The sequence below is a fragment of the Leucopleurus acutus genome (assembly GCF_964270905.1).
Source record: "Leucopleurus acutus genome assembly, chromosome: 4".
Lineage (NCBI taxonomy): Eukaryota > Metazoa > Chordata > Mammalia > Artiodactyla > Delphinidae > Leucopleurus > Leucopleurus acutus.
In genome coordinates, this window is record NC_139146.1 from 152,677,613 (window position 1) to 152,693,940 (window position 16,328).

General features: G+C 37.7%; 1 protein-coding gene across 3 annotated transcripts in view; it reads left to right on the forward strand.

Annotated features, from left to right (window-relative positions):
- FSTL5 (follistatin like 5) overlaps nt 1–16,328 on the forward strand; it is a gene marked incomplete at both ends in the record, with an annotated part of 643,376 nt that overhangs the window by 81,536 nt on the left and 545,512 nt on the right. The window lies entirely within an intron of this gene.

Consider the following 16,328-nt stretch of genomic DNA (forward strand, 5'->3'; position numbering starts at 1 on the left):
TATATATATGGATATATATATATATATACACATATATATATTCTTTTTCAGATTCTTTTCCATCACAGGTTATTATAAAATATTGAATATCATTCCCTGTGCTATACAGTAGGTCCTTATTGTTTATCTATTTTATGTGTAGTAGTATATATCTGTTAATCCCAAATTCCTAATTTGTCCCGCTCCTCCCTTTCTCGTTTTATAACCATAAGTTTTTTTCTATGTCTGTGAGTCTATATTCATTTTGTAAATAAGTTCATTTGTATCATTTTTTTAGATTCCACATATAAGTGATTTTACGATACTTTTCTTTCTCTGTCTGACCTCACTTAGTATGATAATCTCTAGGTCTGTTCATGTTGCTGAAAATGGCATTATTTCATTCTTTTTATGTCTGAGTAACATTCCATTGTATATATGTACAACATCTTCTTTATCCACTCACCTGTCAGTGGACATTTAGGTTGTTTCCCTGTCTTGGCTATTGTAAATAGTGCTGCTATGAACATTGGGGTGCATGTATCTTTTCAGATTAGAGTTTTGGTCTTTTCTGGATATAAACACCTGTTTTAAACAGGCCCAATTCTAACATTTTTGGGTCCTGGACCAAGAGTACAAATAGAACACTTCACCCACTCCCCATACACCTTGGTCTTCCCTCTTCTCTCACACCTACCAGCATGACCATTCCTCCCCTTTACCTCTTCTGAAAATTAAAAACAAAACAAAACAGTCTGCCCTGTGCAGGTCCAGGAAGTAGGCTCAGGGTCAGGGTTAGGGAATTCTAGGGTCCATTCCCCCTGAAGAAGGCCCAGAGGGTAGCAAGGCACAGACTTCGACTTAGTCCCTTGCTTGAACTTCTTGCCTTGCCAAGAGGGGAACAGTCAAAGGAGGGCTCCAGGTCATCCTCCAAAACCAGGGGCTCCAGGCGGAAACCCAGCTGCCTCACCCATTCAGTACTGTTTAGAAGCTGTAATGAGCTGGAAAATACCACTTAAGGAAGGTCCAGTGAGTAGGGAGATCTGCATCAGGGGAAGCTAAGAAAAGGGGACTATATTTGGAAGAGCAATGGTTTACATGAGATACAACCCTGTTTTGAAAAACTTGAGTTTCATGAACTTGTTATCAAATCTTTGTATATTAGGAAAAAGTACTATCCACCATTGTCTCCTTCTCTAACATATTTTACCGTTCTTCTTGACCACATCCTCTCTGTTGATCCAATGATGCTGACTTAGTTAAGTGGCCTGCTGGAAGTATGAAAGTAAACTAATACCCAAAAAGTGCAGAAAACCATGTGCCTTCCAGCAGACGGCTGCAGTAGGTATTCTAAGATTAGCCTGCTTCAAACTGCTCTTCAAAAATGGCCATGGAAATCATACGTTGTATCTCAGTGCCTCCCCTGCCCGTCCAACACAACTTCCCCTTTACATGGTCATGTCTTTGGTAACAGATATCTTTTATAATGGTTTTAGTGTGATGTAATAGAATTTGGAAATATCAGAAGACACTTTATTAGAGAAAAGTGCTTTCACTTTTGTTTTAGGGCTCTGAGCCTTTAGTGAATTGATCTGAAAAAAACAAGAACGAGGTCAGAGAGAGATGAGAGAAGTTGCAAAGAGTCTGGCTAGTGTCTGGTCATTCTTGAAAGAACACGCTGGCAGATAATCTAGAGGATGGTAGCATACAGCCCATCTGGCATGTGGTCTGTGCGCCACAGGCCCTAAGATAAAAATCACAGCGGGAGGAACGTGCACGTGGTAACCACACAGGCACTTCCAAAGACTGACTCAAAGTGAGTCAGTCTCAAATTTACTAGAGAATAAGAACAGAGAGGACTTCCAACCCCTCCATCCAGACTTTTTTAAACTGACTTTTAAACCACTGAGCTAAATTACTAAGTCTGTGTTCAATTGGCAATGTGAGCATCGTCCCTGGAATTTATTGAGACAGTTATAAGACTTCATGAAGTCACAAACTCAGTGTCTGCCAGAGCCACTAATGTTCTGACAGCTACTGTGGATTTTGTCCCTGAAAGATGCTGAAATGGATCAGAAAAAATAGCTTTAGCTCTAAGACTACTCCCTCCAAATCTGAAAATCCATTCCTATTCTCTTTTCCTTCCCAAATTAAGCACAGCCATGTTGTGAACTATATTTCATCCAAAGTTCCATATTGAGATTATATAACTTTTGAAAGATATTCCAAAAGTGCCAAGAAGATAGAAATACCTCAAATACACTTATGAATCTCACATTCTTATTTGAAGCCTGGGGAAGCCATTAAAGAAATTTAATCAGGAGAATAAGTCCCCATGTCAGTAAAAATCCAAAGACACTAGAAGCCAAAGGGATTAAAACTCAAAAAAGTCAATTATCCAGCTCCTTTGAATCTAAAGAAAATAGAATTACCCCCATTGCTTTTCCTGACCAGCATGAGCCTGGCTGGGACACGGCCTCCTGCAGCAGCAGCAGCCTGAGGGTCCGTGTGCCACAGCTTTGAGGTGGCTCTCCCCCAAGCTCAGAATCCATTAGATCAAGTCTGCTGTGCCACTCTTTTAGAGAGTCCGAAGATGATCGAAGTTTGTATTCTCATCCAAGAAATTTTGTAAAGAAGCTCATTTCTAGAACCCAAAGTTATTCCACTCAGAATGATGTTTTCAGAACCCAGGATTTGGGTTTGGCAAAGACCAAAACAGAAACTCAGTGCTATCCAAGGAAAGCAGGTCATACAGTAAAAATGGGCTTTGTTTCAGCCACTCCAGGACACCAGTTCATCTCCACCAGTCCATGATCTTTGAAGGTAATTTCAACCAGAAGAAGACTCTTATCAAGAGGTTAATTACAGTGCAGAGTTTACTGTAACTGAGAAGAAAGTAATCTCTTACGAACACTCTGCTTTCTCAGATAATGGCTGTTGAGACAAGACCAGCTTCTTTTGGAGTCTGGAAATACACAATAAAATGGCTTTGGCAAGTGTTAAATTATGTAGTTTTCTTTCTCATCCAGCATATTAAAATCTTCTAATTTCCTGTCTTAACTGAATTTCTCCTAAAAGCAGAGTCTTTAGAAAGACTTATGTGCTGACATTTTATGGTGAGCATATCCCTAGGGATTGAGAGGGACAGAATAATGTAGGAAAAAAGAGAATATTGGAGACCGGATGCAGTGCTCTTAAAAACTGTCCTTCATGACAAACAGGTTATTTAGTCTCACTGGACGTTTTTAGTGAAACCGTATGAAGCTTCTCCATCCACAAACAGTCCATCCGTGGGAAAGAAGGCAGAAGAACTTACCTGAGTTCATTGATCACCTCCATACCCACATGTCAGAGCTTTCCAGACAAGCACTAAGGGTCATGCAGGCACGTGTGCTGAGCTGCCCCTGGGTCTCCATGTGCAGTGCGTGAAGCAAGTCTGTGAACGTGGGAGATGAGAGAGTCACCAAGTCTATACTGAGGGCAGTGGCAACTGGCTCCTTGACTCAGGATAACAGCTAAATTGTTTGAGGCATTTGTTCAGGAAGTAAGTCAAGTAGGCAGATCCGGAGCAATGAATAAAACTGAATCCAGGACTTTTCCCTTTTCCGTGAGCCCTGTGTTTGTGGCCCACCAGTGCCACAGTGAAGGTGGCTCTTTTCAGTAGCCAAGCCTCCATTCTTTCTTTCATTTACAGTGTCTGGCCATGGGAGGCTCATTGTTCTGCTTGCTCCTCTGGAACTGACCTATGCATCCTGCATCCTGGGGAAGGTTTTACTCCCTCTTTTTTTTCTAACATCCCCCTCAAAATATTCCTGACTTTAACCTCCCATCAGTGCTTCAAAAAGTTTGCACGAAGGACAGTGAGAATATAGCCAAGAATTTTTCAAGTCACTATTGCTCCTCATATTTTGAATGTTTTAGACATTTTTATTATTAAAGTATTGTTGATTGACAATATTATATTAATTCCAGGTGTACACCGTAGTGACTCAAAATTTTTATGCATTATACTCCATTTATAGTTATTATAAAATAGTGGTTGGCTCTATCCCCTGTGCTGCACATTGCACCCTTGCAGCTTATGAATTTTATACACAGTAGTTTGTACCTTTTAATCCCCTACTCCTATTTTGCCCCTCCCCCTTCCTTCTCTCCATTGGTAACCTCTAGTTTTTTCTCTGTATCTGTGAGTCTGTTTCTCTTTTGTTATATTCATTTGTTTGTTGTATTTTTTAGATTCCACTTATAAGTGAAAACATACAGTATTTGTCTTTCTCTGACTTATTTCACTTAGCATAATACCCTCCAGGTCCATCCATGTTGCTGCAAATGATAAAGTTCCATTCTTTTTTATGGCTGACTAATAGTCTATTGTGTATATCTACCACATCTTCTTTACAGATCTTGAGTGGTATTTCTGGTAGACATTTTTCATGCAATAATGGAAGACAACTCCTGTTGTTTTATTTTCATACTCTTTCTCTTCTCTCTTTAGAAAAGCTATTGTGACCTGTTAATAAGGTTGGTCTCTTCCCTTTTCCACAGCGTAAAGAGATAATAATTTCCTGGATCCAGATGCCTTGCTCCTTTTACCATCCCTGTGTTTCCATCCAGAGTATTAAGATTTTAGCTTGCTTGTTCTGAGTCTGCCAGATGCATCCACTGTTCAAACAAATCTTATATACCTTCATTTCCTTGTCTTGGACAATCCCACCCAGGAGATATTGCCATTAAACCACAGCATGGACTGAATTTATCTTCATCCCATCTGCCTTCCTGTCATGTGCCTATTTTTTGCTATGCTTTCTTTTATGGTCTCAATTCCACGAATTTGTCAAACATGTTCTCTCAAAGCCCAGCAAATTCCTGGGTAGTTAATTAAATGTAACTTCATTACCTAACATTGTTGATTACTTTTCAAGTCTCAGGCTTGTGGGCTAACTCCATGACTTCAAGCTTAGTTCTTCCACAGTTTCCTCTTTAGCCCTGAATGTAAGATGACATTTGAAGCATGAAACCTCAGGCTGACAATAATAATTTAAAAACTGAACCTCTTTAGTGTTATGTAGTATGCTTGGAATCCAGCTGCCTTGTACTATAAAAGTCATTCCCTGCAGACAGACTGAAAAGCATGGCACAAATGGAAATAACTGCTCTGCTCTGTAAAGACTAAATGGTAGGTGTATAGAAAGATTCCCTTTTCCATACAATTGAGCTCTTGCTTCAGTTAAATCCGATTACTTGTGCCTCTGTAGCCCACGGCAACTACTGAGGCACTGCTGCCTTCACACGTGTATGGAGGGCAGTGCAATCAAGCTGCCACAGACACTCAGAGCCCGGACTCACTGGGATCACCCCTTTCCCAAGGCCTGTGAGGCTTTGAGTGTGCTGTGGAATTTTCTGCCCACATACAGTTTCTGAGATCCATGTGGCTTCTATTTTGCTTGAATCTGGGATGCCCAGTGTCTTTATAAAGGTCAGTGCACCTTTGCTTAAGGCCTGATGTTTGCAGGTATGTCTTTTTTTTTTTAAATTTTTATTGAAGTATAATTGATTTACAATGTTGTGTTTGCTCCAGGTGTACAGCAAAGTGATTCAGTTATATACGTGCATGTGTGTGTATAGAGAGGCAGATAGAGATAGATATTGCTTTTCAGATTCTTTTCCATTATTACAAGGCATTGAGTAGAATTCCCTGTGCTTTAGAGTAGGTCCTTGTTGGTTATCTATTTTATATACAGTAGTGTATATATGTCAATCCCAAACTCCTAATTGATCCCTCCCACACCCTGCAGGTAAGTCTTTACATCTCTTTTAAAAGTTGCCCGTGGACGTCCTTCATAAGCTGCGGTGACCAGTCCCAACAGAAAAATCACACATGTTTGATTTAAGGCTGTTGACAACTTAAAATTCATTTACATAACCTAATCTAAGCCTCTACAAAAACAAGCATAAGAAACATAAGACTCTTGTTTACTAATGCCTGAAATAAAGCCATGTGCCATGAGCCCAACCTGCAAAGCCTAAATTGTGGAGAGTAGGGAATAAACTTCCAAAAAAAAAAACCAAAAAAACAGGAACTAAACAGAACAAGTCCAGTTTTCTCCCAAATTCACCTCTTCCATAAGTCTGACCTTCTCCCAAAGGACCGATGTAAGAAAACAGAAAGAAACCAGGAGCTGCATGTGTTATATTAATATAGTTCCTCCCTGGGAAGGACCTTCTTCCTTCTCATCTCTATGCCCTGATCCTCAGCACTGTCCTTCCCCAGATCCCAGGGGAACAGACTGAATGTTGAAGTGGTTGCAGGGAATGTTTAGACTATAATACACTCTTTTGGTTTGTTTGTTTTTTATTTTTTTTGCGGTACGCGGGCCTCTCACTGTTGTGGCCTCTCCCGCTGCGGAGCACAGGCTCCGGACGCGCAGGCTCAGCGGCCATGGCTCACGGGCCCAGCCGCTCCGCGGCATGGGGGATCTTCCCAGACCGGGGCACGAACCCTCATCCCCTGCATCGGCAGGCGGACTCTCAACCACTGCGCCACCAGGGAAGCTCTATAATACACTCCTGTGAAACTATTCTAAGAGGTTACATTTTAGTGAATACAATTCATAATACTATAAGATTCAAGAATTCTAATGAAATATAATATCATACAGAGAAAGGGGGTGAAAAACATGATTCTCCAACCATTCCGGAAAAATAAATCTATTATAAATCCCCAATTTAATATGATTAACTACTCAGATATTTGATATTAACTTAAAATGCATTTGATATATTTAAATTTTTCCTATATGATTACCTAAAAGATAAAATGAAGCTTTCTATGATATTTTTTTCTACCAAAATTCATCAGCAGGGTAGAGAAAATTTATATGCTTAGAACTGTTTTCTTTTAATTTTATTTTAATTGATATTTGGCCACAGATTTCATTGATTGAAGAAATAATTGGAATGTTTTGAGTTATCGTTGAAATAAAATTTGGGTTACATCATTTAATTTTTAACTGTGATTTTCTGTTTTACTAATAATCCATGGTCACTTGAAGAATTGTAATTCTATTCAGGTATCTCAGATTGCATCAAGGCAAGAGAATCTTGTGCTGATATTCTGAAGTGTTGGGATAATGCTTATTACAATTCAGTACTTTTACCCCTGGAATATCATCAGGATTTCTGTGGGTATCATGTCCTTGAGGATAATATATTTTTCCCTTATTCTAACTTGAAAGGTGATATTGGAGTTTATGTCTCATTTCAGTCTGCTGCCTTCCCGAGATACCTCCACAGAGGGCTCCTGTAAGTTGTATATCAACATTTGTTGTGTCCTAGGCAATGCAATCCTGGTATCACACAGGGCTTTAGAATCTACATGTTTATTAAACATCTGAGTGTGTGCAAAGTATTACCCTAGACACACCAAAGATGCAAACTCATAAACTATTTTTGCCTGTCTTCTAGATGCTTGTGCTCCACTAGATAAGTCAAAAACACACAGGGGGAGAAATATCGAAACAGAATAAACAGACTCTAGAGGAAAATAACAAATAACAGATTTTAGAAAGGCTTTTGGAAGAGTGAGATTTGATACAGTTCTTGAAAAATGCACAAGGCTTGAAAAGTATTCATAAAAGGGACCCATGTTCCAAGCAAACAACACAACTTAAAGTAAATCTAAGTTAAGAGAGTAAAATGACAAGCACAGCTTCACTGAGAGGGCTGGACAGAGGGAAGGCTGGAAACACAGGAGGAATTATATCTCCAAATTTTGGGGAAACTATGATTTTAAATATTCTGTCCTGCTGTTAGCCCATATGTCAACCATATGTTCTGGTTTTACTTTGGAAATCTGGCCTCTGGACTAGGAGCCAGTTGGTGGGGACATTATTCCAGAAGAATTCAAGTCAGATCTTTGGCATGTAACCTGGGTATGTCAGCCTGGGGATGGAAATCTTAAATCGTAAGGTTTGATGATAAAAAAGAACAATGGCCCAGCACAAGAGGAGCACTGAATATCTGGCTTGAGTATTCCCCTAACTCTGAGCCCAATCTCCAGGCAGCATTGCCCCTGCTTCTCACTGTCACGTGTATTTTCTATAACATGATAGCCAAGAAAGAAGGCAGTGAAATAGATGTGTTCTTTCTTTCTGAGGGGATCCATAAACTGTTCTGGTGTTCCTGTCTTTTACTGTACTATATAGAATTCCTCAAAATCTAATTAGCTTAAACACTGAGTTACCATATGGTCCAGCAATGCAACTTCTAGGTATATACCCAAGAGAAATAAATCCCCATCAACTGATGAATAGATGAACAAATCTGGTATAAGGCAGTGGAATAGTATTCGGTAATCAAAAAGGAATGAAGTACCAATACATACTATAACACGGATAGATGAATCTTAACAACATTATACTAATGAAAGAAGCAAGACACAAAGAGCTTATATGGTTGCATTTATATGAAATGTCCAGCTTCGCAAATCTATAAATACAGAAAGTGTGTTAGTGGTTGATGAGGGCAGGAGGGGTAAGGGGAAAGATGAAGACTGACTGTTAACTGGATGTGTGGCTTCTTTTGGGGGTGATGGAAATGTTCCTAAATTAGATTGCAGTGATTGTTGTACAACCCTGTGAATACAGTAAAAGCCATTAAATTGTACACTTTAAATGGGTGAATGTATGGTATGTGAATTGTTTCCCACACGTTCCTCTTTCATTTTTCTTCCTTAGGATGAAAAGCATATTATTATTCAGGACTCTACATCCTATTTAACTTGCCTATGATCTTTAGCAATAATGCATTGCCACCCCACAGTGCTATGACAGATTTATAATTTTATTGGCATACAAGTATATTAGAAAATGGAAAAAAAGTTTTGAGATATATTGCATAATACAACCTTGTTATTTTGAAATAGTGTTGTCTGCTAAACTCCTAAGCTCAGTGTGCTGAACACTATAAAAAGCAAATTAACCTACAAGTAGGAACAAAGCATCAAGAAATGGTTCAGAATCTCACCACTTATGCTTATATTCTGTACTAGTAAATAGATAGTAAAATAGTCGAAAGATGCAATAGGTTCAATTTCTTAAAACAAAAACAAAAATAAACAAAAAATACCTAAAAAGTTTGTTTAAAGTTTCACATCAAAAACCAAACACAAAAATAACATGCAAATTTTCACCTTTATAGTTTGTTACTACTACACCTGATTCGTAGAAAATGGTCAGAAATATGTTGAGTTGAAAGATTACTTATGTACATAGGAAAAAACACAAAATACTAAATGATATTGAAATTTTTATGCATGCACAGAATAATGGAGGAATAAAAATAATAATTCTTATTTTCTGTGTATAACAGTTTTATTATTTTTATTTTTATGCCACCTATTACCTTCAGGTCTGTGAGTTAATGCTTTTAAATATTATTAATTATATATTAAGATGTATTATTTTCTACTGGTAATTTAAAGGACAATTAGAGCTCATATAACCTTGAAATATGAATCCAAAGAGCGCTTATTTATGTGGCATATTTTATAATGGTAGCCTTTTGCGTTATGCAGGTTCTTAATGAAACAATTATTGTATCATTTTGTGCTTTTACCTTTCCAAAGAACTGCTGCATTTCCCTGACAATTAAGGTCATGTTCTGGTTCACTCCATGAGCTTTGGTTTGCTCCTACCCAGATCCAAGCTTGCGATGAACAGTGCCAGCTCTGGTTAACGTTTCCATCAGACTTAAGAGGAGATATTACAGGGAAGTGCAAATCAAAGCCTGCTAAAATTCTGCTGCCGACAATTACACTGGGGCATGAGTACATTTTTCATTTATATCAGCGGGTCAGATTAACAAGGCTGCATTCCGCATTATCATAAAAGGTGGATCAGGCTGTCAGTTCTGATTACTGTTAAAGCAGTGGCATTTCAAAGAAGGCTTTGCCAAAAGAGATACATCTATTGTTAACTAGTGGTTTAAATGTATGTAATTATTGGCTACTTTTTGTAGGATGTTAGAAGCTTCTGTCAATCAAAGGTCAATTTTTTTTAATGTTCCCCCTTTTATTTATTTTTTCTTTTAGGTTAATTTCTCTACAAAATCAAACCCCTTTATGTAAGCTTAATAGAAGAGAAAAATTCTTGCATTTTAATAGCTTCTTGAGTAACTAAGCCTGTTTAATTTAAAATACTGCAATGCTAATTACTATCCTAGAGGAATGTGTGAATCAAGCCCAAGTTTAAGCAATTCATCCTCCATATTAAATATTTTAAAAAAAGGAATATCCTAAAGTCATTCATGTTAAAAGAGATCAGAGCCCAGCATTTTTTCTATCTATTTCATTGTCTTTGGGGTAATGGTGTCTGTCTCCTGGAACACAGATGAAAATTGCATTTAATTACTCATTGTTTATTCCTGTGTAATATGAGCAAACATCACAGTGATTATGCCATTGTTTCTACAGAACTGGAACATCAAATAAGATCTTTCTGTCCCTGTCAGGAGAATAGTGCATGAGTTATAAACCATCTCTAGATTTTTAAAAATGTAAAAAGATGACTTTCCTACAGAACCATCCTTAATCAAACAACCATGGTTTCTCCAATAGCACTCTCTTTACCAAAATTAGGTCAACTTAAATACTCTAAAGTATTAAAAGATGCTGTTGGAAAATAAGTCATGCATCTTAAGGTTATGCTCCTAACTCCTTCAGCTGTGCTTCAGCCCTGTCCTGGCACTACTGTTCTTTGATTATTTGATCACCATCACCACATAGACTACCTGTATTTGCTTTATTTTGTACTAAATATTTTAGTTTTGTAAAATGTTTAGTTTTGTAAAAATCACAGTGAGGACTAGTTGGCAAAATTGTTATCTCATTCATGGTCATTATATAAATCCAGGTGATCAGAGTTTAAGTTTCAGAATGTTAACAATACACTACTTATAACATTTCTATAATATGTTTTTTAAATAATGCTTTATGATAGTATAGTTCACATAAGAAAATAAACAAATTGCAAGTATAAGTTTTGATATATACCATATCACTAAACTGAATGTTACCAAGCCCTCTGAAGTTTCTCCCTCTCCTGCCACCCACTGCCCAGTCACTTGCAACTTCAAAATTTAGCCATGAAGGCGACTTCTGAAAATCAGTTTAATTTACCTGCTCTAATGATACATAAATGAAAAAATTTAAATATTTTGTGTTCAACGCTTTAAGTCCTTTATAACAGGCTGCTTGAAGCTGTGATTTGTTCATTTTTATCGTTATATACTATTCCACTGTAAGAATATATCACAATGCAGTTACCCCTTGTGCTGCAGACCAGTGTTTGACTAATTACAAGGCAGGGGGTCAATCCCAACTTTGCCTGTCTTTTGAGCCTGTACTATTTCTACTACACTTTTATTTATTTTTCAAAATAACTGGAATATGGTGAAAGATTGTATTCCAGGCTTTGCAAAGTTAACACATGGAGATATATACATAAACACAATACAAAATTTACCCAACCATATAAAATGTTTCAGTTCTTATATTTTTCATAGAAATCTAAGCATTCAAAAGGTGAGTGTGTTCTTACACATTTTTATTGTACTTGTCTCTATATCACAATTTTTAAATTAACTTTTATCGGAGCATAGTTGATTTAAAATGCTGTGTTAGTTTCTGCTATACAGCAAACTTAATCAGTTTTACATATACATATATCCACTCTTTTTTAGATACTTTTCCCATATAGGTCATTACAGAGTATTGAGTAGAGTTCCCTGTGCTATAGAGTAGGTTCTTATTAGCTGTCTATTTTATACGTAGTAGTGTGACATATACACACTATAAAATAGACAACTAATAAGAGCCTACTCTATATCACAATTTATATTTGAAAAATATACTTTCTTGATTTTAAAATATTTCAGTATGTGTTATGCTTCCATATACCATGGTTCTTTATAGCCTCTCCATATTAATAACTTCAGAATGTTGAGTGGTAAATTTATCTTATTTCTTTTGTCTTTATAATAACTCATATTGTCAACCACTGATAACCTCTTGATGGTTAATTGTGCATCTGGCAACAAGTTACAGATAAATGGGGACTCATCCTTAAATCTCTTAATGCCTCACCGTGTGAAAATAAAATTCTTATTGGCTATCAGAAAGTCAGAATATCCCAAGAACTGACTTGGGATGTTACCAGATGGCTTATGTATCTATTATTTTTTTAGTTTAAAAATAATATTTACTGATCTAGTAATTTTAAGACTTGGGCAATCCCTTCCCACAGCCATGAGACTATTTCACTGTTTTTGCCACTGCATTATTTGAAATAAATCTACCATAAAAAACAGAAAATTGTAATGTTGAATAGGATCCATGGGGATTGAATAATTTTCAAAGTAGGAAATATACTTGAAAAATAACACGAGAGTAGCAAAACAAAAGAAGTTGTGTTGGCTTATGATTAAGCCACTTAGAACAACAAATAACACTGGAACTTAGGAAATATGATTTCATTCTTGTTAGCAAAAGAATACTAGTTCTAATCCATGAAAATTCATTCTACTGTAGAAATACAGAAAACTTGACATTAATCACAAAATATTTTACTTGTATAATAACAACAACATACATAATTTTTTCACAGAAAACACAGAGAACATGTATTGTCTACTTTTTTATATAATGTATTTATTTATTTGGTTCTGATTTTTTAAGCACCACAATGCCTGGGTATTTACCAGTTTAACTTTCTAAATGAAGTGCAGAAAATTATTTAAAAAATTCTACTATTATCCTAATTTCTTCCACTTTTTCCAGAATTTACAGGGCATCTAGGTCATTAATTATGTTTAGATTAAATGAGGGAAAACTTAAAAAATCACGTATTGGGGATGTAAATATTACCAATAATAAAATTCAGTGTGGTAAAAGCTGCAGTAATCTACCCAGTTATAAATTATATGCAACTATAACTTTAGCCTTTATATTAGGGCACTACAGTATCTTACTATCTTTTACAGTCTTCATTTACATTATTCAAAAATAAAAGCCTGTGTTAAACTTGATTTATGCAATGAAAACTAGTAATGCTGAAGCTGTGTATATAGCTGCTGCCATTTAACTTTGTGTGTAGGGTGGGGGGTGGATGTGATGTGTGTGTGCATACACACAACTGAGGACCAAAATATGAAAACAGCACAACTTGGGAAGTACCATTTTGTATACAGTCAGAGAAGAAGCAGTATGCAGAGGAGTAAGAGAGTGGGTTTCCGTGTTTAAATCCACTTACGGAACGCGTTTCCTCAGGACAGTTACTGAGTCTCTCTCTGCCCTGGTGGAGGTGTAAATAGGACCTATCCCACGGTGCCATAACGAGGGTTAAACGTGTTCACGTATAGAAAGGGGTTAGAGTTGTGCTGGGAACTTACCCGTATCCGTGCCTCACCTTCACACGGTAGATGAGGTGATGGAGCTGAAACAAGAAAGAGCAGATGTCTGTAGGACTCCCTCCCACCTCCCTGACTCTGTTGTTTTGCTCTATTTCTCCCCCTTCTCTTTCACAGGCTTTACATTCCTTTCAAGCTCTGAAGTCTTGAGATCCCACTGGCATCTCAATGGGCTTCTCACTTAATTCACTCTCTGTCGATCTTAATCACGTGATTTTATCTACAGTTTATCTATTCAATGATGCATTAAATAATGCAATGATACAGAGAGGAGGAGACTACCAAGGATACAGTAATAGATAGAACTTGACTCATGTAAGTTATGGTTTGGAAATAAACACAGAAAACAAACATATAAACAGAGGGTGTTATGGAAACACTACACCTAGACACAAGGGTCTTAGTCAGAAAATGGAAAGCTCTGTGGGAAATATATACTTAAAAGTTGTATGAAGGATGCATAAGGAACCTACCTCAACATAATAAAAGCCATATATGACAAGCCCACAGCTAATATCAATGATGAAAAACTGAAAGCTATGACATCAGGAATAAGACAAGGATGCCCATTCTTGCCACTTTCATTCAACACAGTACTGGAAGTTCTAGCCAGAGCAATTAGGCAACAAAGAGGAAAACAGATAAAGGCATCCAAGTCAGAAAGGAAGAAGTAAAATTGTTTCTATTTGCAGATACATGGTATTATATATAGAATAATATACACAGAAAAAACTGTAGAATAAATGAATTTGGTAATGTTGCAAATTACAGAATCAATATATAAAAATCAGTTGCACTATACACTATGAAATCTATACACTAACAAACTTTCAGAAAGGTGAATTAAGGAAACAGTCTCATCTGTAATAGCATCAACTTCACTGAGTCCACTGATTCAATGTTAATCTCATCTGGAAGACACCCTGACAGACACATCTGGAAATAATATTTAATCTGGGCATCACATAGCGAGTCAAGCTCATACATAAAATTAGCCACCTAAAGTTTACCCCTTGTCAACTCGGCAGCCATATGCATCTCAAACCATATTCAATCTACAAATAAAGAGAAAAATAAGGTTATAATTACACCTAATGTGACAACTATCTTGCATTCAGCCAAAACACACACTAACTTCTTCCCTAGAAGATATGTAGAAATCATTGAGTGATTTTTGCTCTGCTCCTTGATATCCTGTAACTTAAATACTATGATATAAAATCAATACATTTTATACTGTGGGATGATGTAATAAGAGACGAAAGAAAGCAAAGATAGATGATAGATAGGTAGATAGATAGATGGATAAACACATAAACATGTTCATAGTAAAATAAGGAGGGAATACTCATGACAATTACAATTCTTGTTTCTCCGACTGGTCACATGGCTGTAGCTGGTATTTATAACTTCCATGTTCCATTATCCATTCTGTATCCCCTTTGCCTTCAGTGAGCCCATCAGCTGGTGGTGGTTCTTTTACCTCATGGGGTGACCCAAAACTTCATTCCTGCAAAGTCTAGTCCATTAATGGTCCTGCCTGGGTTGGGTTGTTGTGGTTTTCCATTGGCCTCAATAATGGAGTATGGATACCAAGATATGCCCTAAGAGGTCTCCTGTATTCCGGTTGTATTCTTTCTTATCGCCACTGGGGAGTCGCAGTCACCTTCACTATCAGGGTCAGTCACCCCAGCCAACACCGTGACTCCCTCTTTTGCCTGTTGATTCAGAGATACGAGGAGCCCAAAGGGGCATGATGGCAGTTTTTACTTCCAGTTCAATAGAATCTTTCTTGTCTCTCCTGGTGGAAGCCTTTCTCCTTCTGAAACTAAGACCTCTAGGCCTGCAGAGCGCAAAGTCATGGAAACTGGAAGCAAAAATTTGGCTAAGGGTTTATTAGGGATAGTGGTGTGTGGTGCCACTCCCTTGACTCCTGGACCCGTAAATCGTGGTTCTGGAAGAAACAACACCATATATTGGAAGCTCATACACAGCAGAAACAGCTTTTTGGAGAAGCTTTCCCTAGCTCAGGAAGACAGTGTTACTTATATGATGCTGTTTCTGAGTCCTCAAAAGGCCATGCTACCATTCTGTCAAGGCAACTGCATAAGGATGGTGGGAACTATGGTAATACCAGTGAACTCCATTAGCATGAACCCATTGCCGCACTTTTTTGCTGTGAGATGGGTTCCTTGATCAGAAACAGTGATTTTTTGAAAACCCTGGTGGTGGATAAGTCCACTGATGGTAGTTTGGGCAGGTGCACTGCATGTAGAGAAGGGAAATTCTTGTCCAGAGTAAGTGGCTCTTCTAAATACTAAGAACAAAATGCTGTCCCTGCCATGATGGAGGTGGTCCAGTGTAATCAATCTGCCACCAGATAGCTGGCTGATCACCCCAGGGAATGGTGCCGTGTGGGGCCTCAGTGTTGGTCTTTGCTGTTGGCAGGTTGGGTATACACTCAGCTGTGGTCATAGACAAGTCAGCCTTGATGATCATAAGTCCATGTGGCTGAGCCCATGCATCACCTCCATCCCTGCCACCATGACCACTTTGTTGAGAGCCCATTGGGCAATGACAGAGATGGCAGAGGAAAGAGGCTGACTGGTATCCACAGAATGGGTTGTCTTATCCACTTGATTATTAAAATCCTCGTCTGCTAAGGTCACCCTTTAGTGAGCATTACATGGGACACAAATGTCTTCATTTTTTTGCCCATGCAGAGAGGTCCATCCACATACCACTCCCCTCATTTTTGGTCACCAGTTTTTTAATCATAATCCTCTCAAGTCTCTGACCATCCAGCCAAACCACTGACCACAGTTCATGAGCTGCTATATAATCATATGTCTGGCCACTTTTCTTTCCAATAAAGTGAACAACCA